The sequence below is a fragment of the Mesoplodon mirus genome (assembly GCF_964341445.2).
Source record: "Mesoplodon mirus genome assembly, contig: HAP1_SCAFFOLD_29, whole genome shotgun sequence".
Classification (NCBI taxonomy): domain Eukaryota; kingdom Metazoa; phylum Chordata; class Mammalia; order Artiodactyla; family Ziphiidae; genus Mesoplodon; species Mesoplodon mirus.
This window is the reverse complement of record NW_028295817.1, coordinates 6,899,669-6,909,610: the sequence shown is the minus strand read 5'-3', so window position 1 is coordinate 6,909,610 and position 9,942 is coordinate 6,899,669.

The following is a 9,942-nucleotide window of genomic DNA, read 5'->3' as shown; positions in this document are numbered from 1 at the left end:
CTGGAGTCACGGAGCATTGTGATGACAAGGGCATGGAACATTGGTCTAATAAGTTTCATGGATTATTGCGATGAGAGTTGGAATGGCGCATTGTGATGACAAGGGCATGGAGCATTGTGATGACCAGGTCATGCAGTATTGTGAAGACATGTGTCAGGGAGCATTGTGATGACATATGTAATGGCCCATTGTGATGACAATGGCATGGAGCATTGTGATGCCAAGTGTCATGGAGGATTCTGATGACAGAGGTAATGGAGCATTGTGATGACAATGGCTTGGATCATTGTGATGACAAGGGTGAGGGAGCATTGTGCTGAGCTGTGCATGGAGAATTATGATGACAAGGGTCATGGAGCATTCTGATGACAAGCTTCTGGAGTATTTTGATGACAATGGCATGGAGCATTGTGATGAAAATGGCATGGGGCATTGTGATGAAAAATGCTTGGAGCCTTTTTGTGACAGGCTTCAAGGAGCATTCTGACGACAAGTGTCAGGGAGCATTGTGATGACAAGTGTATTGAGAATTTTGATGACAAAGGTCATGGAGCATTGTGGTGAAAAGGGCATGGAGTATTGTGATGACAGGTGTCGGAGCAGTGTGATGACATATGTCATGGTCCATTGCGATGACAATGGCTGGGAGCATTGGATGCCAAATGTAATGGTGGATTGTGATGACAAATAAAATGGAGCATTGTGATGACTAGGGCTTGGAGCATTATGATGACAGGGGCCACTGAGTATTTTCAGGAGAAGTCGTGAAGCATTGTGATGACAATGTCCTGGAGCATTGTGATGAGAATACCATGGAGCCTTGTGAAGACAAATGTCATGGAGCATACTGATGAAATGGGGCATGGACCATTGTGATTACAGGGATTTTTGAACATTGTGATGACATGGGCATGGAGCATTGTGAGGAGAAGGCCAAGGAGCATTCTGAAGACATGCATCATTTAGCTTTGTGATGAAAAGTGCATGGAGCATTGTGGTTACAGTGGTCTTGCAGCATTGTGATGAAAATTGCATGGACCATTGTGATGAAAAAGGGATTGAGCCTTGTCATGACAGGGTTCAAGGAGCATACAGACAACAAGTGTCAGGGAGCATATTGATGACAAGTGTATTGAGAATTGTGATAACAACTGTCATGGAGCATTGTGATGAGAAGACCATGGATAATTGTGATGATGAGTGTCATGGGGCATTCTGATGACATGTGTTATGGAATATTGTGATCACAAGGGTTTGGAGCATTGTTATGACAGAGGTCATGGAGCATTTTGAATTCATTGTGATGACAATAGCATGAAGCATTATGATGATGGGCACGGTGCATTGTGATGACAGGGTTCATGGATCATTGAGATGAAAAGGGGCATGGAGCATTGTGATTAGAGGGGTCTTGGAAAATTGTGATGAGAAGGGTCATGGAGCCTTGTGAAGACAAGGCCATGGAACATCGTGATGGCAGGGGTCATGAAGCATTGTTATGACAGGGGTAATGGAGCATTGTGATTGCAAGGGCATGGAGCATTGTGATGAGAAGGCCATGGAGCATTCTGTTGATATGTGTCATGGAGTTTTGTGATGACAAGGACATGGAGCAATGTGATGAGAGCGTTCATGGAGCATTGTGATGACAATGACATGGAGCATTGTGATGCCAAGTGTCATGGATATTTGTGATGACAAAGGTCATGGAGCATTTTGATGACAAGGGCGTTGTGCATTGTGATGAGAAGGGTAAGGAGCATTTTGATGACAGGGTCATGGAGAAATTTCATGAAAAGTGTCATGGAACATTTTGATGACAGGGGTTAAAGAACATTGTGATGCCAGGGTTCATCGAACATTGTGATGATAAGTGCATGTAGCATTGTGATGACAGGAGTTATGGCACATTTTGATGACAGGGGTGAGGGGATATTGTGAGGAATAGTGATGTAATATTGTGATATCAGTGGTGAGAGAGCATTTTGATGAGAAGTGCATGGAGCACTGTGATGACAAGGTTCATGGAGCATTGTGATTACAAGATTGTGGAGCACTGTGATGACAAGCGCATGGTGCATTGTGATGACATTGGTCATGGAGCATTGTGCTGACAAGCGCATGGAGCATTGTGATGACAAGGGTCATGGAGCATTGTGCTGAGAACGGCATAGAGCATTATGATGACAATGGTCAAAGAGCATTGTGATGAAAAGTTCATGTAGCACTGTGGTTAAAAAGTCACAGAGACTGTTGATGACGAGGGCATGGACCACTGTGATGACAAAGGTCATGAAGCATTGTGATAACTGGAGTCACGGAGCATTGTGATGACAGGGGTCATGGAGCATTGTGATAACAAGGGCATGGAGCATTGTGATGACAAGGGCATGGAACATTGGTCTAATAAGTTTCATGGATTATTGCGATGACAGCTGGAATGGCGCATTGTGATGACAAGTGCATGGCGCATTGTGATGACCAGGTCATGCAATATTGTGAAGACAGGTGTCAGGGAGCATTGTGATGACATATGTATTGGCCCATTGTGATGACAATGGCATGGAGCACTGTGATGCCAAGTGTCATGGAGGATTCTGATGAGAAATGTAATGGAGCATTGTGATGGCAATGGCTTGGAGCATTGTTATGACAAGGGTCAGGGACCATTGTGCTGACAATTGCATGGAGAATTGTGATGACAAGGGTCATGGAGCATTCTGATGACAAGCTTGTGGAGTATTTTGATGACAGTGGCATGGAGCATTGTGATGAAAACGGCATGGGGAATTGTGATGAAAAAGGCATGGAGACTTTTCGTGACAGGGTTCAAGGAGCATTCTGATGACAAGTGTCAGGGAGCATTGTGATGACAAGTTTATTGAGAATTGTGATGACAAAGGTCATCTTGCATTGTGATGAAAAGGGCATGGAGTATTGTGATGACAGGCATCATGGAGCGTTGTGATGACAAGTGTTATGGGACATTGTGATCACAAGGGTTTGGAGCATTGTGATGAGAGAGGTCATGGATCATTTTGATTTCAAGGAGCATGGAGCAGTGTGATGACAAGGGCATGAAGCAATGTGATCCCAAGGTGCATGGAGGATTGTGATGACAATGGTAATGGAGTATTGTGATGACAAGCGCATAGAGCATTGTAATGACAAGGTCATGTAGCATTTTGCTGCCAAAGGCATTGAGCATTGTGATGATAAGGGAATGCAGCTTTGTGATAACAAAGCCCATTGAGAATTTTGATGACAAGGTCGTGTAGCATTGTGATGACAAACACTAGGAGCTTGCTATGACAGGGTTCTTGGAGCATTGCAATGACAAATGCATGGAGAATTGTGATGAAAAGCGCATGTAACATTGTTATGAGAAGTGACATGTAGCACTGTGATGACAAGGACGTGAAGAATTGTGATGACAAGGGACATGGAGCATTGTGATAACCAGGGCATGGAGCTTTGTGATGACAAGAGCATGTAACATTGTGATGAGAAGTGTCATGTAGCATTTTGATGACAAGGACGTGAAGAATTGTGATGACAATGGACGTGTAGAATTGTGATAACCAGGACATGGAGCATTGTGGTGACAGGGCTCATGGAGCATTATTATGACAAGGGACATGATGCATTCTGACATAAGATATCACTTATGAAGGGAATGTAAACATGGCTAAATGTGAACTGAATTAGGAAAGAGAACAGAGTCTCAGATTTAGAAAAAATCTCTTATGCTTGCTTATGTGGAAAGGAGAGGTGGGGAGATGCACAACACCAGAGATTGATATTCGCACAGGTACCATTCCATAATCATATACAGAAGAGACAAGCCCTACTCCTTCCTCAGTGAATGGAACTCAACACCCCTATTCCCCGCAGAAAAATATATTTGACTAGTAAGAATTTTAAACCTATGTTTTGATATGTCTCCGTAAGGGAACCATGTTTGTTTTGAATGACACAAACACGGCAGTGAGAATCAGCTCAAACCCACTATAAAAATGAATTTCAAAACAAAACAAAAAAAAACAGTAAAATTCTTACACAATACCTTCAGGGGTTCTAATGAATCCTGGAATGACCCTATATACAACAACAGCTGGATGTGGCATAAGGCTGGTCACTTGGGACTGAGAGGATTGGTGAGATTGGGTGAGAAAATGCAGACCCTTTAAAACAATAATGCCTGCCACCCATTCCATGGTTCCCAACTCTCCAGGTAGAAGGGAATATCACTACAGTTATAACATGTTTGGGAAACCTAGAGAATGGACACCCACTGATGGTGAAAGGTTTCTAAAACTCTACTATTTTTTTTCTATCATTGTGTTCCAGTTTGACATTCCAACTGCTTTACTATCAATATCCCAAATTGGAGAGTTAGCCCCTATAACCTCCTGGTTCGCACAGTTGGCAAATTGTTCAGAGGATATAAGGGAAGAGGGAGAACAAATGAGAGAGTAGCTGTAGGCATTTGAACGGCCACATGTCACTCTAATTTCCCATCACGAAGAAGAATTAACCAAACTCTCAGCCTACTCCCCCACAGAACCAGTATAAGTCCTGAAGCAAAATTATGGATTTGCGGTCAGCTCACAAAAACACAAGTTGAAAAAGGGAGCTCAGGGGCACAGCAATTCACTAACTTACAGAATTATAAAGGACTACTCACTTCCAAAAATCTATTGAGGGAAAGCCAGGAGGAGGACTTGAAAATAAGGCAGAATTGCACGAAACAGATTTCAAGAAGTACATTGGAATGGCCTTTAAACACAGGAAAAGCATCACAACTTCGACAATTATGGAATTGGCCATAGAGGGCATATGCGTTTTCACTTGAATATATTCAGGAGGAAACACATATGCCCTTTTTGGCGAACCAAGCAACCGCGCAAAGCCAATATGCACTACAAGAAGTATCACTTCCCACCAGTCAAAAGGGACATCAGTAAAAGGTGTAAAATCCAGAAAGGCAAGACAGGATCTGGAGAACAGGGAGGCTTGTTATGCGAAAGGGCGGGATGTAAATTGCCAACTGCCTCTCTGGAGGAGTGCACTGTGTTCCCTAAAACAAGGACAAAACAGAGCTACAGAGCCAAGGACACTTCCAGTCTAGGGAATATACCTTGGGAAAACTGAAAATCAATAAGACAGAGCCATCCCAAAATTTAGGGCTGCACTTCTTACAAGAACCTCAACTTGGGTACACCTTAAATATCCGAGGAAAGACAAAAATGGTTCAAAAATTATGGTACTAACGTATGATGGAATACCCCTCAGCCATGAAATCAATGTCATAAGGCCAGTAGCAGCAAAATGAGTGGATTCAGGTACGATGATTCTAAGTGAAATAAGTCACAGAGTAAAGAAACTTATCATAAGATATCACTTATGAAGGTTCAGTAAACATGGCTACACATGAACTGAGTTACGAAAGAAAACAGAGTCTCACATTTAGAAAACAATCTTATGACTGCGTAAGGGGGAAGGAGAGGTGGGGTGATGCATAAAACCAGAGTTTGATATTAGTACAAGTACCGTTCCAAAAACCAAATACAGAATAGACAAGACCTACACCTTCCTCAGTGAAAGGGACTCAAAACCCCATATTTCCCACAGAGGAATATAACTTTCAAGTAAGAATATTTAAATCTATGTATTAATATGTCTCTGTAAGGGAATCAAGTGTGTCTAGACTGGCATAAACATGGCAGCGAGAATCAGCTCAAACCCACTATAAAAAGGAATTTGAAAAACAAAAAAAAGGGAAATTCTTTACAATTCCTTCATGGTCTCTGATGAAACCTGGAATGACCCTATCTACAACGAAAGCTGTATGTGGCATAAAGCTGGACACTTGGGACTGAGAGGACTGGTGAGATTGGGTGAGCAATTGAAGACGCTTTAAAGCAATAATGCCTGGCACACATTCCATGTGTCCCAACACTCCCGGTTGAAGGGAATATTACTACAGCTATAACATGTACGGGAAACCTAGAGAATGGACACACAGTGAATACGAAACGTTTCTACAACTCAACTTATAGTCCCTCTAATGGTGCTCCAGGTTTCACTTTCCAACTGCTTTACTATCAATCTGCCAACTTGGAGAGACAGCCCCTTAAACCTCCTGGTTCGCACAGGTTCCCAATTTGGCAGAGGATGAAATGGAAGAGGGAGAACTAATGAAAGAGTAGCTCTTAGGCATTTGGATGGGCACATGTCACTCTAATTTCCCGGCAGGAAGAAGAATTAACCAAAGTCTCAGCCACCCGCAGGGAACCATTATAGGTCCTGAACCAAAATTTTGGACTTGCGGTCAGCTCACAAAAAACAAGTTGAAAAGTGGAGCTCAGGGGCACAGCAATTCAAAAACCAGCAAAGTAATAAAGGACAACTATCGTCGAAAAAATCTGCTGAGGGAAGGTAACGGGGCAGCCTTCAAAGCGAAGCAGAATAGCAGGAAACAGATTTCAAGTGGTACATTAGAATCGCCTTTAAAGCACAGGAAGAGGTGAACAACTTCGACAATGATGCACGTGGCCAAAAAGGGCGTATGCGTTTTCTCCTGAATATATTCAGGAGAAAACGCATACGCCTTTTTTGTCCAAGCAATGAAGCGGGCAATGCTAATCTGCACTACAACGAAGTATCACTTCCCAACGTTCAATAGGGACATCCACAAAATGTGTGAAAACCAGAAAGGCAAGACAGTCCCTGGAGAACTGGGAGCCTTGATATGCTAATGGGTGGGATGTAAATTGCCAACTGCCTCTCTGGAGCAGTGCATTGTGTGCTCTAAAACAAGTAAACAATGGAGCTACAGAGCCAAGGGCACTTCCAGTCTAGGGAATATACCTTGGGAAAACTGAAAATCAATAAGAGAGTGCCACCCCAAAATTTAGGGCTGCACTGTTTACAGGAACCTCAAATTGGGTACACCTTAAATATCCCAGGAAGACAAAAATGGTTCAAGAAATTGTGGTACTTACGTACAATGGAATATCCCTCAGCCTTGAAATCAATGTCATGAGGCCAGTAGCAACAAAATGAGTGGATTCAGGTACGAAAATTCTAAGTGAAATAAGTCACAGAGAAAAAGAAACTTATAATAAGATTTCACTTAGGAAGGTTCCCGTAAACCTGGCTACACATGAACTGAGTTAAGAAAGAGAACAGAGTCTCACATTTAGAAAATAAACTTATGCCTGCTTATGGGGGAAAGAGAGGTGGGGTGATGCATAAAACCCGAGTTTGATATTAGTACAGGTACCGTTCCAAAAACCAAATACAGAATAGACAAGACCTACACCTTCCTCAGTGAAAGGGATGCACCACCCCATATTTCCCACAGAGGAAGATATCTGACTAGAATGAATCTTAAAATCTATGTATTCATATGTCTCCGTAAGCGAATCAAGTGTACCTAGACTGGCATAAACTTGGCAGCGAGAGTCATCTCAAACCCCCTCTTAAAAGGAATTTCAAAAACAAAACAAAAAAACAGGGAAATTCTTCACAATTCCTTCAGGGTCTTTGATGAAACCTGGAATAACCCTATCTACAGCGACAGCTGGATGTGGCATAAGGCTGGACACTTGGGACTGAGAGGATTGGTGAGTTTGGGTGAGCAAATGCAGACCCTTAAAGCAATAATGCGTGGCACCCATTCCAAGATTCCCAACTCTCCAGGTTGAACGGAATATTACTACAGCTATAACATGTATGGGAACCCTAGAGAATGGACACACAGTGAATATGAAAAGTTTCTAAAACTCAACGAATAGTCCCTCTCCTGGTGCTCCGGTTTCACATTCCAACTGCTTTACTTTCAATATCCCATCTTGGAGAGACAGCCCCTTTAACCTCCTGGTTAGCACAGGATGCCAAATTGTCAGAGGATGAACGGGAAAAGGGAGAACCAATGAGATAGTAGCTGTTAGGCATTTGGACGGGCACATATCGCTCTAATTTCATGGCAGGAAGAAGAATTAACCAAAGTCTCAGCAACCAGCCGGGAACCAGTATAGGTCCTGAACCAAAATTTGGACTTGAGGTCAGCTCACAAAAAACAAGTTGAAAATTGGAGCTCAGGGGCACAACAATTCACAAACAGGCAGAGTAATAAAGGACAACTCTCGTACAAATATCTGTTGAGGGAAGGCAACGAGGCGGATTTGAAAGCGAGGCAGAATAGCAGGAAACAGATTTAAAGAGGTACGTTGGAATCACCTTTAAAGCACAGGAAGAGGGGCACAACTTCGACAATGATGCACTTGGCCAAAAAGGGGGTATGCATTTTCTCCTGAATATATTCAAGAGAAAACGCATACGACCTTTTTGGCCAATCAAGCAAGTGGGCAATGCAAATCTGCACTACAAAGAAGTATCAGTTCCCACCGGCCAAAATGGATATCCGCAAAATGTGTAAAAACCAGAAAGGTAAGACAGGCCTTGGAGAACAGGAAGCCTTGTTATGCTGATGGGCGGGATGTAAATTGCCAACTGCCTCTCTGGAGGAGTGCATTCTGTTCCCTAAAACAAATAAACAACAGAGCTACAGAGCCAAGGGCACTTCCTGTCTATGGAATATATCTTGGGAATACTGAAAATCAATAAGACAGAGCCACCCTCAAATTTAGGGCTGCACTGCTTACAAGAACCTCAACTTGGGTACACATTTATTATACCATGAAAGACAAAAGTGGTTCAAGAAATTGTGGTACTTACGTATGATGGAATATCCCTCAGCCATGAAATCAATGTCATAAGGCCAGTAGCAGCAAAATGAGTGGATTCAGGTACGATGATTCTAAGTGAAATAAGTCACAGAGAAAAAGAAACTTATCATAAGATATCACTTATGAAGTTCCTGCAAACATGGCCACACATGAACTGAGTTAGGAAAGAGAACAGAGTCTGAAATATAGAAAACACTCTTATGCCTGCTTAAGGGGGAAGGGGAGGTGGGGTGATGAATAAAACCAGAGTTTGATATTAGTACAGGTACTCTTCAAAAAGCCAAATAAGGAATAGAGAAGACCTACACCTTACTCTGTGAAAGGGACTCAACACCCCATATTCCCCACAGAGGTATATATGTGACTAGTAAGAACTTTAAAACCTATGTATTGACATGTCTCCATAAGGGAATCAAGTGTGTCTAGAATGGCATAAACATGGCAGTGAGAATCAGCTCAAACCCACTATAAAATGGAATTTCAAAAACAAAACTAAAAAACATGGAATTTCTTTACAATTCCTTCAGGGTCTCTGATGATTTCTGGAATGACCATATCTACAACGACATCTGGATGTGGCATAAGGCTGGACACTTGGGACTGAGAGGATTGGTGAGATTGGGTGAGCAAATGTAGACCCTTTAAAGCAGTACTGCATGGCACCCATTCCATCGGTCCCAACCCTCCTGGTTGAAGGTAATATTACTATAGATATAACAAGTATGGGAAACGTAGAGAATGGACACACTGTGAATACAAAATGTTTCTACAACTCAACAAATAGTCCCTCTCCTGGTGCTCCGGTTTGACTTTCCAACTGCTTTACTATCAATCTGCCAACTTGGAGAGACAGCCCCTTTAACCTCCTGGGCCGCAAAGGTTGCCTATTTGGCAAAGGATGAAAGAAAAGAGGGAGAACCAATGAGATATTAGCTGTTAAGCATTTGGACGGGCTCAAATCACTCTTATTTCACAGCAGGAAGAAGAATTAACCAAAGTCTCAGCCACCCACCGGGAACCAGTATAGGTCATGAATCACAATTTTGGACTTGGGTTCAGCTCACAAAAAACGAGTAGAAAAAAGGAGATCAGGGGCACAGCAATTCACAAACTGGCAGAGTAATAAAGGACTACTATCGTCCAAAAATCTGTTGAGGGAAGGCAACGAGGCAGACTTGAAACGAGG